Source organism: Danio rerio, chromosome 5, assembly GCF_049306965.1.
Source record: "Danio rerio strain Tuebingen ecotype United States chromosome 5, GRCz12tu, whole genome shotgun sequence".
NCBI classification, from domain to species: Eukaryota; Metazoa; Chordata; class Actinopteri; order Cypriniformes; family Danionidae; genus Danio; species Danio rerio.
Genome location: NC_133180.1, coordinates 62,563,121 through 62,578,181, shown reverse-complemented (window position 1 = coordinate 62,578,181; position 15,061 = coordinate 62,563,121). Strand labels below are relative to the sequence as shown.

General features: G+C 34.8%; 1 protein-coding gene and 1 long non-coding RNA gene across 7 annotated transcripts in view; one reads left to right on the top strand and one right to left on the bottom strand.

Moving 5' to 3' along the window:
- Nucleotides 1-2,818: 2,818 nt before the first annotated feature.
- LOC137490176 (uncharacterized) lies at nt 2,819-7,428 on the bottom strand. Of its 3 annotated transcripts, none has more exons than XR_011009561.2 (6): nt 6,412-7,428; nt 6,044-6,099; nt 5,434-5,493; nt 4,515-4,629; nt 4,139-4,250; nt 2,819-3,056 (listed from the first exon to the last, which is right to left on the bottom strand). It is a non-coding gene; the product is annotated as an uncharacterized lncRNA (long non-coding RNA). The 3 variants fall into 3 exon arrangements; XR_012406385.1 differs by having other exon boundaries at nt 4,515-4,941; nt 5,011-5,493; nt 6,412-7,330; XR_012406386.1 differs by lacking the exons at nt 5,434-5,493; nt 6,044-6,099; nt 6,412-7,428 and adding an exon at nt 5,011-5,327.
- A 2,529-nt stretch (nt 7,429-9,957) lies between these two features.
- fer (fer (fps/fes related) tyrosine kinase) overlaps nt 9,958-15,061 on the top strand; it is a 66,835-nt gene continuing 61,731 nt past the window's right edge. For 2 of the 4 annotated variants that reach the window (XM_073951504.1, XM_009301877.5), the window contains exon 1: nt 9,958-10,065. The gene's annotated coding sequence lies outside the window, so the exon portion shown is untranslated. Of the gene's footprint in view, nt 10,531-15,061 lie in introns of all 4 variants that reach the window. The other 2 variants (XM_073951505.1, XM_073951503.1) reach the window with 1 other exon arrangement.

The following is a 15,061-nucleotide window of genomic DNA, read 5'->3' as shown; positions in this document are numbered from 1 at the left end:
ATTAAATAAATTAATTAATTAATAAAAACTTTGTATACATCACCATCTTAAAATATAAGAGATTTCACTGACCACGCAATGGATAAAAACACAATGAAGTGATACAATACTCAGGTATTTACCACTTCTAATATATAGTATCCGGCGACACAGTGGTGCAGTAGGTACTGCTGTCGCCTCACAGCAAGAAGGTCGCTGGTTTGAGCCTCAGCTGGGTCAGTTGGCGTTTCTGTGTGGAGTTTGCATGTCCTTCCTGTGTCCGTGTGGGTTTCCTTCGGGTGCTCCGGTTTCCCACACAGTCCAAAGACATGCGGTACAGATGAATGGGTATAGGGTAAATTGTCCGTAGTGTATGAGTGTGAATGAGTGTGTAAGAATGTTTCCCAGAGATGGGGTGCAACTGGATGGGCATCTGATGTGAAAAACATATGCTGGATAAGTTGGCAGTTCATTCATTCTGCTGTGGCAACCCCAGATTAATAAAGGGACTAAGCTGAAAAAAAAACTAAATGAATGAATGAATGAATAACTATAGTATCCAAAATATAGGTATAAACAACTTAGAATACTACATGTCTTATTTCAAACCATGTTTATATGAGCAAAAGTTTGGAACAATACACATTAGACAAAAATGAATCATGCTTAATATTCAGTTAGAAATCCATTGTTTGAATTATCTGCATCAAGCCTGTGATCACTAAAGCTTTATATTTTACTGTTGTCATGTGTTCCAGGCTTTCATCTCAGCCTCTTTCAGTTGCTGTTTGTTTTGGTGTGTTAGTCTTCTGTTTAGCAGGTGAAATACCTGCTCTATAACTGGGTTGTCAAATTCAGTTCCTAAAGGGCTGCAGCCCTGCACAGTTTAGTTTCAACCCTGCTTCAACACACTTACCTAGAAGTTTTATCCAAGCCTGAAGGACCAATCAGGCGTGCTTAATTGGGGTTAATGCTTAACTGTGCAGAGCTGCAGTACTCCCGGAACTGAATTTGAAATCTGTGTTTTATAGGGCTTAGGTCATGAGATGTAATTCCCCTGACAAAAAAAAAAACTTGTTGTTTTGTTGTTTTTGTTTGTTTTGTATGTTGTTTTGGCAGTGTGTGTTTGTGTCATTATCTTGCTGCACTGAAGGATCTCCAATACTGAAGGATATGTCAGTACTCGCTATAAACAATGTGTACTTCATAATTAATTATTTTGCCCTCATAATTTTTTATCAAATAACATAACCTTCCCTTCCATCTCGAAACATTTTTTTCTTCACTTCTGGTCACAAAGAAAGAATTTCAAATGGGGCTTTCAAGTTTGTCTCATTTCTGCCCTGTTTTTTTCTTAGCAACGCCAAACTTTCAGTGATCGAATTGGTTACCAAAAAACAAAATAATGCACCCCCTTCCATTTTTTTCTTATTTCAGGACCTTTTCAATTGGATGTACATAAAAATTTTGACAGAAAGAACAACCATTTCTTCCGTTTCATGCCCAGTTTAAAGCCCAAGGCACAATATTACCTCCGTTTCACAGACGAGCTTGTATAGGATCATGTACAGATTCATTTTCTCCAAACATTAGCCTGTCCATTACTTTGGTAATGGCTCATCTTTGACTCATTAGTCCATATATTTTTTTGTGTCCCATCATTTTTGATGCTCATCTCTGTAATGGGTGTCTTGCATCGTCTGATGTAGCCTAGCCACTTCTGTTGACAAAGTCTTCTATAAACAGTACTGAGATACCTTCATTTTTGCCCCCTTGAGGTTGTTGCTAATATAACTAACAGTCGGTTTAGGGTCAGTCTAAACAATTTGTTCTCACAATGTTTCTGTTGTCAACTACTATTGTTTTACTTGATCAACCCGTTTGACGTCTGTTACTTAGTACAGCAGGTTTCTTTCTTCCTATAGGGACATAAAAAATGGTTGTACTGGCTACAATGATTCTGTTCATCTTTTCTCAGCTTCAATGCCCGGATTGTATGTTGGTTACATCTCTGAAATATAAATGCAGTCTGAACGGACAAAAACCTAATCTAAAACTGAGCATAGTTTCAGTGTTTCTTGTTTGAGTAGTTGATGTAATAGGTTACACCTGGGAAACACAACACACATATCTGTCCCATGTTGTGAGTTGTAAATAAATACCTGGAAACAAAAGCTGAAAACATATCTCATCTCATATCTTATTTGATCGATCAAATGTTTTAAAAGAGTGGTCCACTAGGATATCATATTTTAAACTTTAGTTGATGTGTAATGTAGCTGTGAACATAAACAACATCTCTGAATGCAATACTCTCTAAATTTATTGCAAAGGGGGATATTGGCTTTTACAGGGTTAGCTTTGCAAAGAATACAGCGAACAAAGTTTAGAGACTACAAAAAAAAAAAAAAAAAAATACACCTGCACTGTAAACGATTTCTTGTTAAATTAACAGTAAGTTACTGGCAACAATTATCCAGTAGCTGCTGTATTTCATAAAACAGTAACATTACTGTAATACTAATTACATTAGTATTACATTTACTGTAAAATGTAATACATCATTTTACTGTTGTTGATTTTTACTGTAACACCAATTACAGTAGTGATACACATACTGCAAAACTGAAAACAGTATTTTATTGTACATTTTTACCATGAAGAACTACGGTATTTTAATGTTACTTTCATTATTACTGTATAGTATTTTACAGTTATTAAATGTTATTTTATTTTATTTAATAGTGCTACTTTGTAATGGGTTAAAATGTTCAAAAATTGCACAAGTGTTATTTTAACTGTTCAAGACGTACAAGAAAAATAAAGAAACTGAAACTTTAACTTCACAATAAAGGTTTATTGTGTAAACCATGCTAAAACAGTAGCAATAATTCAATATAACAGAGCAACAGAACACTAATAAACAATTGATCATTAAAACCAGTCAACAATTAATGCATCAAAAAGCATTACAATTTTAAAAAAGGTGAGAATACTGCTACAAGACAGGAAATGATGAAGGCCAAATGATGTTGTGGAAAGGGACAGTGAAAAAGGGCAGCAACATGATGATGATCCTGCAAAAATGACAAGCAAAATCAATCACTGAAGTAAAAACTAATCATCCCTCAAACCATTTAATTCATTCAGAAACGAAACACTGCACTGCTGTTTAAATATATATATATATATATATAGTTTGATATATATATATATCAGTTATATAAAACAATTTTTTAATTGTTTTTGTTGGTGAAATACAGTTTGTTGTCAATTCACAATTACACTAACGTTAATGGGGAAAAGATCAGCGGGCATTGTTCTTGAGAATCGCTAGTCAGGTGTCCACACAGGTGTGTAAAAAATAAAGTCTCATCTTAACTTAATGTCCGACTCTGTATAGCTCGAATATCTGATTCCATGATCACACTACTAGTGCTTCCACGGATTCAAGAGGGGTGAACACAGTTCATTCTGACTTTAAAAGGCTACATATTTAAAATTAAATAAATAAAATAATCTAAGTTAACGTGACTAATGTTAATTAAATACTTTAAGGCTTTTAACACGTATAAATCCACTTCTAACTTACAGATAAGATTGCGTTAGAGAACATGAAAGCCGTGGGTGATTTTTTAAAAAATAATGCTAATGATAAGTTACTGATATATGGTTTGCATAAAACAAAGTAATCACTAAGCATTCATTTTTGGCAAAATCTGCAGAGAGGCTCAGCGACACGAGGAAATGTGTTAAAGTTGAGTAGAGAACTAAAGAGCAGTCTAGCCCACTTGAAAACATGAAATGTTTGTGGTAATATTCTGCTGTCAATTCATATTACTGTATTTCAATATGCAGCAGTGATGGCATGTCAGCGAGACAAATAAACATTTTATCGAGTCATTTCATACAATTTATTTATTTATTTTTTATAAAAAAAAGTATACGAAAAAAAGTATATTTTAGTATACGAACACCTCTCCAGTGACATTTCCTCAAACTAAATCATCATAACGTTACTGTGCACAGCATCAGTAAAACGTTTAGAATAATTTAAATACTTAATTTTTTAAAACAGTCACTGCTGATTACAAACTAACATTAAAGCTAAGCTTACAGAAATCCTGTATGCATGACAATATAAAGATGTATTACTCACTGATGTCGAAGCACTTCCAGGTCATCAGAGATGTAGACAGGACAGAATGTGTGCTATCAAATGAGCTCTTGTGCAGCCTTTGTTGGACATCCAGGTAGTATGTTCACCCACACTGTAAGAAACAAAAACAGAAACAATTTATTAAAATGTGAGGGATGGTAAACATGTTTGGTCTACAGAGAGAAGAAAATGTTTACTTTAAGCATTGATCCTAATGAATCTATTTCTGAACTACATTTAACCTTATCACGGAAACAGCATTTTTGAGCTTTTAGACCAGGGGTGCTCAACCTTGTTTGCTTTAAATTAGAATTAAAACAATAAATCTCTATGTCAAATAAAATACTTCAGATCTAAATAAAGCAGGTGTTTTTACCTAAAGGTTCCTTCCTTCCAGTTAGTTTGGCTGCAAATCCCTCCACATCTGTGCTTTATTTGGTTCTTGTCTTAAGAGTAACTGGTGTCGCATTCCAGGTCCATCACAATCTGGGCTAGAAGGACAATATGACAAAAGACAAGACACATATAAATAAAAGTCTCAGAATAAAATATTTAAAGGAATAGTTTACTATTTTGCCACTATTTACTCCACGTGTTTTAAACTAGTTTGAATTTCTGTTAAACACTAAAGCAGATATTTTTAAGAATGTTAGTAACCAGTAACTATTGACATCCATATTTAAACCAAATTTCTTTAAAAAATATGAGTTTGTGTTCAACGGAACAAAATAAATATATAACTATTTTGAAACAAGTGGAGAATGCCAAAGATGCTATTATTTTCATTTTTGGGTGAACTGTCCCTTCAATTCAAGTGTCAAGCAATAGTCATAAAAACTGATGTGTCGCTTGAGGAAAACTAAATCAAGTACCTTCTGTGAACAAGCAGAATCATTATGCCATTGTATTCAGTGATTCTCTTTTACATTTTCCCACTATGAAACGATAGCTTCAACATGCAATCCATGTTAAGACAAAAATGAATAGCATAAAATAACATATTGAACTAAACTTACAGTTTCCAGGCTGTTTGAAAAAAAACAAACAAACACATATGCCCAGTAAAATTGCTAATAAACACAAAGACAACAGTTATAGAAAAAAATGTTTGTCTAATATTTACTCAGCACTTGGTAGGCAAATAGCCTAGCCGTGGATGTTTTAACACCAGATTTTTTTATCTTAGGAACTGCTGGAAGAAGAAAAAGAGGTTGTACATGAAACTCCTCACAACAAATCTGTGAACAACTTGACATTTAAAAATCTAATCAAAATGAGGAAGACATCAACATTACCTTGAATAATCAAGTGAGGAGTGATTGGTAGCATCAGTTTTTCAACATCAATTACTGTAGCTGAAAAACAGATAAATATAATAAGAGTAAAATAAGATTTAACATTAATTAATCTAAATCTATGGTACAACCATACCAATCTGTATGAGGTTAAAATACATTTGTACACAAATCATTCCCTGACCCCATCAATTTCTCTTAGAATAGGATGGATATATATATATATATATATATATATATATATATATATATATATATATATATATATATATATATATATATATAGTGATAATGACTTTGGGTTATATCTGTGTACTCAGAACGTACACTCACCTCAGGTACACCTGAACACCAAAAATTAAATGTACAATTAATGACACACTATACATCAAGCTCATTAACATTATTGAGAAATAGACAATTAATATGTATTTTGTTAATATTAACTTTAGCTTAAAATAATTCAACTGCATTTAATTTTCAGCTCCATTTAATAAAACAGTTAAGACTCATTTCATTATGAGTTTAGTTTAAATAACTAACTTAAAGTTGAAAAATTTTACCATAATGATAGCTTAGTCAAAATGACTATGTGAAGACCAGAGCTTACCTTAACGGTAAACGTTTAACGTTTCATGGTGACTTCGCCTTCATCTCAGTGTTGTGCTGAAATAGAGAATGCATTAATGCAGTTACAATAAGTTAAAGTTATGTTTTTTCAGGTAACTTAGCGTATGGTCAAAAACTCACTAAAGATAAACTCACTGTATCTATACCTCGCAAACACTACAATGACCGCCTGGCGTCTGTTATTTCTTGTTTAAAATACCATTCGTTAACGGCGAGCGTGACATAACATAAGAACCTAACGTTACAACTATTGTCACTTGGTTAATTCTTTTAAATTACACACTCAATACACAGAAATATATACAAAACAATCCTTCAACGGACAGAATTTGACTTTAAAACACTTACCGAGGATGAATTCGCTGGATGAAAGACGACAGGTGAATTTCAAATTAGGAGAGCCGTTGCCTGCAGGTCGAGTCGTGTCCGTTCGGTTCTATGAATCGGCTCCTTAGTGAACAGTAAAGATTTGAATCCGCCTAAAACCGATTCCTTTTTGTATATGATTCATTACTATTTCGTAATACTGCTTTGCCACACGCATTAATTATACACTAATTGCATATTGCTGAATGTGCTTGTGAACACGTGATCAAATAATTCCCGAGCAAACGGTTCAATACGATTCAGAGTCGCTCGAGAGCTGAACCGAATCAGTCCAAACGTGATATTGATTACAATATAGTAACATTATTTTTTATTCACTTTACCAGCGAAATTATTGCATATATCTGACGTTGACAATAAGAATAAAATTCGTTTGAAGTGTTTTGAGAATTAATATTTTTTTTTCTCCCAGAATTCATTTCACATCAACAAGCAAATGGTAATGGCGGATGAGAAAGCCCAGCTAATATTATAAATATTGCGTTTAATATGTCACGAAATGAAATTTTAACAGTGTTTCATGCGAGAATGTAGTTCTTACAAACTCAAATCTGTGGTTTATTTATAGATATCATGTGTAAATTTTAAGCGTGCTTTGCCGATAGCGGAGATTCCTCCAGGGTGTCCATCATCACTCATGTATCCGGCGAAACGAGGTTATAATCGGCTAGACATGTAAGACTTGCCCCGGTCTTAGATGGCTCTATAATGAATGTGTTATGAAATTTAGTTTTAACCGTTTTTCATGCGGGAATGTAGTTGTTTTAAACTCGAGTCTGTGGTTTATTTATAGAGATGGTGCGTATTTTAAAATATTGTTTTGAAAATGCGGAGATGTGACCTCCATGGTGACGGGTGCCCAATCCTCATGAATCCGTCTAAAGCAGGCTGGTCATTCTGACAGTTAAGCTGACTTTGGTTTCATGAATCAATTACTTTTGTTCCAGTTTACGTTTTGGTTAAGCACAAAGTTATGTTGATTAAAAATTATTTAATATTTTCATGTTAACCTTATAAAATTAAGTTGCAGTACACCCAAAAATGGAAAACCAGGGGACAGTTTTATGCACTGAACAGTCTGAAGAAACTGGTTAGTTTATTTTTCTTCACAAAATACTTTGTCAAAAAATAAAATAAACATAATAGTAATAATATAAAGTGTGTGTAGAGTTTTTCATGGTCATTTGCAGTACTGTATTTAGATGCACAGTAACTGATTTTTTCCCCAAATTCATTGTAAAATCTGCAGTAGCATACTGTTAACCATGTTCACAGTATGGAAATGTTGAGAATACATTATCATGCTGTGAAAACAGCAATATATACAGTAACACACTGTGCACAGCTTATACAGTAAACAACTGTTGAGAAATGCAGTATAATACCGTGAAAACAACAGAAATCGTTTACAGTGTGGGCTAATAAGATCCAAAATTCTTCAGGTTAGGAGCATTCATTTGACATATTTCCACAGAGCTTCTATGTTTCTTTATTTGGGCTTCCAAAGGACACGACACAAAGAGAGAAGTGCTTTCAATTTAATTTTAATTATGTTCCAGAGAGAAAGGGCGAGGCAGTGGCGCAGTAGGTAGTGCTTTCGCCTCACAGCTGGATTGCTGGTTCGAACCTCGGCTCAGTTGGCGTTTCTGTGTGGAGTTGCATGTTCTCTCTGCCTTCGCGTGGGTTTCCTCCGGGTGATCCGGTTTCCTACAGTCCAAAGACATGCGGTACAGGTGAATTGGGTAGGCTAAATTGTCCGTACTGTATGAGTGTGTGTTTGAATGTATGTGTGTGGATGTTTCCCAGAGATAAGTTGCGGCTGAAAGGGCAACTGCTGCATAAAAACTTGCTGGATAAGTTGGCGGTTCATTCTGCTGTGGCGACCCCGGATTAATAAAGGGACTAAGCCAACAAAATGCCGAAAATTAATGAATGAATGCTCCAGAGAGTTATAAAAAAATATATAGGTAGCATTTGACAAAGGACAGCTTCCAGAAACTTTCCCTGTTCAGTACTGGATTCAGCTAAAACTACTTAAAGAAGGAGCAGCTCTAAACATAATAGCAGAAAGTGTGGATTGTAAGCCTCAACCTGTAAGTATTTTTATTTAAAATTTATCTATTACATGCATAGTGTCTAGCATTGATGGTATGTTGTAGCAAGGATGTAAACAAGGATGTAAACAACAGGAAATGCTATTTGACACCATTAACAATTTAGCTACAAGTTCATATTTACCAGTATTTATCAAACAGTATTTACTCTAACTTATTTACACTTTGCTAGTAGAGGATCGACACTTCCTGGTGACATGGAACTGATCTGAGAATCACAGCACATTATTTTAGCTGACCAATCAGAGCCTCTTGAAGGCGGGCTTTCGGAGGAACTAGGAAATATGACGCCATTTTCATGTTAGCTGAGTAGCAGTATATAGTTAAAGACATACAAAAAAATATCATGTTATTTTTTATAACAAATGAAGCATACGCACACATTGTTTTGCACTTTATAAACACAACCAAACCAAGCCTTAAAAATACACTCTGGACCACCCTTTTAAGTATCTCTCTCTCTCTCTCTCTCTCTCTCTCTCAATTTAATTCAATTCAATTCGATTTAATTCAGTTCAGTTCAATTCAATAATCGCTTTATTGGCATGACAAATGTAACAAATGTAGTGTCAAAGCATTTATAAAGTTTACATTAAAAAGAACAAAATAATGTGTAACATGTATAATAAACACAGTAATTAGTAGTAGTTAAAAAATTCTGTCATCATTTACTCTTCCTTGACTTGTTCCAAACCTGTTTGAGTGTCTTCTGTGTTTATTTAGAAAAATGTATTTTATAAAATGTTGCAAACTGGTTGCCCATAGGCTATTTGTTTTTACTAATATGGGTGTAAACGGTTTCCAACATTCTTTAGAATCGCTTTTTGTGTGTTCAACAGAAGAAAGATACTCATAAAAGTCTGGAACCACTTGAGGGTGGGTGAGTAAAAAATGTTGAGTACATTTTTATTTTTGGGTGAACTGTCCCTTTAAGCCCAGAGTAATGAGTACGTACTGGTGCGTGTAGACTAGAGGAAATGTCGCCATCTTATGGTCGTTTCTATAATTAATTACATGCGATGGATATTTGGTATTCGTCAGACAGGCAGGCATCTGCTGACCATCCATTTAAAATCAACACTCACTGACTATAAGCTGTGACTATCTTTCTCTTTAAGTGAAGTGTTTCTAAAGTATATTAAATTGAGATTTTCAATCATTTTAGGAGTGTATATAATCGAGAAATCCTGCAGTCTCCTACTCCACACCCCTCGTGTCAGGTCAGTGAGTGACCATTAAATGAACACCTGTCCGCCTTCTTCTTTCAAGGAAAGACCTTTAAGGCAGGTACACACAGCAGTGATCATACTTGACCACACACACACAGGAACAGTTGCAGGGCTCGGAGGGTCGTGTGGTAAACGTCATAAGCCTGTGGCAGCGCTGGAGCTGAGCGGAAACCCCTCCCGAATCCCAACTCAACTCCTCCAACCCCAGTCAAAGAAAAGAGGAATACCGAGGAATCAGGAAACACGGACAAATACCACAGTACACCATTACAGTAAGCCGACGAGCTATTTTATTACATACGCTATTTTGTTCGCACGCAAATTGTGTTTAGTGCGCTGCAGGTCTCGGGAATGCGCGCTTGTGTTCAATTGTTTTGCTGTTTTTCCAAAGGAAAAGGCCAGGCAGCATTAGCAGGGCAGCGCTAGCAGCGGCTAACGTCCCACCAGCACAGGAAAGCCAATGAACATGTTCAGTAAGCGTATAAAATATGTTCTGCAGTTTGTCAACTGTCCGTCGTTGTTATTTGCGGTTGTTATGGACGTGTGAGTGTGTGCTGAATCTAAACGCAGAGTCGGCCGTCACTCTTATTAAACTTTTGACAACAGCGGTATGAACAACACAGCTAAACTGCGGTTTAATTACCTTGACCGACATAACCCATTGCAAATGAAGTCTGTAAGATCATTCTGTCACTGTGACGTTGAGGACGATTGAGAAGGGCTTTTATATTGATAAGGTAACTTTGAAAGAGTAAAATATTAACTAACGTTAATCAGTTTCCTCCCTACTTCCTTCATGTGATGCTCATAACTTATTTTAGGTCTAACATACTTTGCACATCATTACTTTACGGTTGTGGCATCAGATGATACTAATGTGTTTTATTGCAGAATGAAGGGGACATGAACGTTTGACAGGCAGATAAAGTTGGGGATTTTATACACGTACATATATGGAAGAACTTGAGAGACGATTTGGAAATACCAATTTATGGGTTTACTAGCCTGTTTGACTACAATTTTAATAGTTGTTTTCCTTTTAAAAAGTCTAATACAACTTTTAAATTACATCAACATTGATATTCAGAGTTTTAAAAAAGAAAGTAAAGAAAGAAAATGTCAAGCGGTCAAAATATCCAAATTGTTTGTGATTAAATACAATATTCCAAAAAAATACTAATTTCTTAATTTTCTCTATATACACTCACCGGCCACTTTAATAGGTACACCTGTCCAACTGATCTTTAATGTAAATTTGGCAGCAACTCAATGCATTTAGGCATGTGGACGTGGTCAAGACGATCTGCTGCAGTTCAAATTGAGCATCAGAATGGGGAAGAAAGGTGATTTAGGACTTTGAAAGTGGCATGGTGGTTGGTGCCAGGCCGGCTGGTCTGAGTATTTCAGAAACTGCTGATCTACTGGGATTTTTACAAAACCATCAACCATCTCTAAGGTTTACAGAGAATGATCACAAAAAAGAAAATATCCAGTGAGCGGCAGTTCTGTGGGCGCAAATGCCTTTTTGATGCCAGAGGTCAAAGGAGAATGGCCAGACTGGTTTAAGCTGATAGAAAGGCAACAGTAACTCGAATAACCACTCGTTACAACTAAGGTATGCAGAAGAGCATCTCTGAATGCACAACATGTCTAACCTTGAGGCAGATGGACTACAGGAGGAGAAGACTACACCAGGTGCCACACCTGTCAGCTAAGAACAGTAAACTAAGGCTACAATCTGCACAGGCTCACCAAAATTGGACAATAGAAGATTGGAAAAATGTTGCCTGGTCTGATGAGTCTTGATTTCTGGTGCGACATTTGGATGGTAGGGTCAGAATTTGACATCAACAACATGAAAACATGGCTCCATCTTGCCTTGTATCAACGGTTCAGGTTGGTAGTGTAATGGTGTGGGGCATACTTTAGGCCCATTGGTACCAATTGAGCATCGTGTCATCGCCACAGCCTTCATAGTATTGTTGCTTACCATGTTCATTCCTATATGACCAGAGTGTGCCCACCTTCTGATGGCTGCTTTCAGTAAGATAGCGCACCATATCATAAAGTGCGAATCATCTCAGACTGGTGTCTTGAACATGACAATGAGTTCACTGTACTCAAATGGCCCCAACAGCTACCAGATCTCAATCCAATTGAGCACCTTTAGAATGTAGTGGAACAAGAGATTCACATCATGCATGTGCAGCCGATAAATCTGCAACAACTGCGTGACGTTATCATGTCAGTATGGACCAAAATCTCTGAGGAATATTTCCTGTACCTTATTGAATCTATGCCATGAAGGATTAAGGCAGTTCTGAAGGCAAACGGGGTTCCAACTCTGTACTAGTAGTGTGTACCTAGTAAAGTGGCTGGTAAGCGTATTTGTGTCTAGGATAAATATGAACATGGATTAAATCACAATTGTCATGTACTTTTGCCTCATTTGTACCACTGACACCTGTTAGTCTATTGTTTATATTTGAACATTTTTTGGATTATGAGTAAAATGCTATTCATTTCCTGTGGGAAAGCTATCACAACCAATGGCCTGTGAAGGAAGCAAACGTTTTGTGTCTAGAAACAGGTGATGAGAAACGTCCTGATTGCAGTTTACCTGGATTACAGTGGAAGAGCACACACTGTCTGTCTTTGATCGCCAATACATGTTAACACTCACAAGCAGCTGACTTTGTTTACATGATGTATTTGGTGTCTCATTCCTCAGACGCTCATTTAGAGGGCACACATTCCTCTGCTAGTGTGCTCAGAAGTGCTATTCAAGCAGCTGTGCCCCCACAGAGCTCACACAGCAAATCCTTGTTGAGCTAAACTCCCACTGATGTGCATTAACCAGCCTAATTGTGTTATGGGTGAGAGGATTATACAGCAGCGTTTGGCCACAGTGGTTATTTAGTTTACAGCTCTATGATGTGTTTTCACGGACGGGTTGGGCTTTTGCTTTTGAGCTGTCATTGAAGGTATTGATTTTGTTGCATGAAGCTGTTTCAATTGCACATTACATTTTTTAATTTTTACATGGCAAAACATACAATTTTATTTCATACAATTTTACAACAGGATTTTTGTATTAAAACACTTATTTGTTGCACCTATATCGATATTTATTTAGATAATTTAGAATTATTACGCAGCCCTGTATTAGAAGCTTAAAAGATGCTTAATTTATTAATTTGTATAATTGACTGATATGGAGTTTTGATGGTCAGTTTAAACAAGATCAGTAGTAAATTTCATTATTATTATTATTGTATTATTGTTGTTGTTGTTGTTGTTGTTGTTTTTATTAATATTATTATGTTGTAGTATATTATTATTAGTATATAATATACGATTCAAAGGTAATAAGTAGCCTGTCATGTGATAGTTTACGTTATTTAAATAAAAATGGATATATCTTTTCTACAAAATTATAAATAAATAATTAATAGTTTATACATTTCAGTTTATATTTTAATAGATTAATTTTTAAATAATTTATGTACATTTTATAATACATATATCAAATTTTATTTGTATTTTTTAAATCATTAGACCATGCGTAACTTAAGATCTTTGAATTTTAATTAAATAATAAAAATTACTACAATGTAGTGTATTTACTACTAAATAGTTAATGGTGCCAAATAGCATTTCCTGTTGTTTACATCCTTGTTTACATCCTTGCTACAGCATACCATCAATGCTAGACACTGTGCATGTAATAGATCAATGTAGTGTATTTAATACTTATAATAGTAATCTAGTAGTGCTTTATTTTGTCTGAACTGACCATCAAGCAAAAAAATTGACCCAGAAGTTTTATAGAAAAAAAAAAGTCAATGATTACAGGTTTCTGAAACTTGTAACCATTGCAATGGTAATGCCGAACTGAGCCTGGTTTGTCTTGAGCTTTTTTCCTTCACTTTCGTCAATTGATGAAGTTTGTTTCTCGACATTGTTGCCACTGGCTTGTTTGGTTTGGGACTTGTGAAGCTGCGCATCGATGCATTTCCTCTTCAATGTTTGGACTGCTTTCAGCAGTGAAATTACTATACTGCTATAATTATATACTATAATTTCAAAAATTGTACTATAATTTCAATGTTAAGCACAATCTTCATTGTTAAAGCGCTGTAGAAATAAAGATGAATTCGATTAAAGTAAAAACAACATATTTTACAATACCTTTTTCTGTGTTTAACAGATGAAAGGAACTCATAAAATGTAAGTAAATAAAGACAGATTTTTGGATGGTCTCTCTATTAGTTAGTGACATCCTACATGTGGAGTGATAACCTGATTTTAAAAGTTCCAGATCAAACCAATGTCAGATTATTGCTGTAAATACCAGACATGGCATTGGTTTGCTATTTTTGTTTGTTATTTTGGTATATTTTAAGGGCTTCCTTACATCATTTAGAGGTTACATTCGGGTAATATAGCACTTACACACTAGGGCGGTGCGATTTAGGGAAAATATCTATTGGTGATGTTTTTATTTCTTTATTTTTTTATTGACAGATATTGTGTTTTCAATTTGATTTGCGATTTTAATTTTGTAGTCAAGCTTTAGCTCAATAATCTATACCATAGCTTCTTACTGCTAAAATGCATTGAGTGTTAGTTAAAAAAAGGAACTTAAAGATATTAACTTATTTCAACATTTATTCAAATTTATTTTTAAATATTCAGAAATTAAACACATTTTTTTCTCTATAGCAAACAGTAAACACAAATAAAATGACCTGAGTTTTCTGTAAACAACTTTAACTCGTTTTAGGCAGATAGTGTAGCATATTATACAAAAAAAATAATTATAAAAATTCAGAACACTCAGGAAACTGTCATGGCTAAACAACTCTCTACTTTGCTGTAGCTTTCTACTAGATTGAGTGTCACTGGCAATACTTTCAGTTGGCTTTTTACAAAGACACTCATCACTTAATTGTGCTTGCTCACTTGCTGGTAAAACCATCACAAATATATGTGATGCTCTGGGCAGGGGAAATTAAATAATACAAATATATTTCATTTCGCAGCCCCTTGCGATTTAGCTAATCGCAACGTTTCAAACTGCGATTCGATTTCGATTAATCACACAACCCTATAACTCACTGTTCAAATATTGTGATTTAATACTCATAGCAAACTAAAAGTAAAATGAAATATTTATTCAATGACGAATATAGGTAGTAATGCATGCTAGTATTCAGTTTGATTACATGCATGATATAATTAATTTTAGATTTCATATTTGGAATA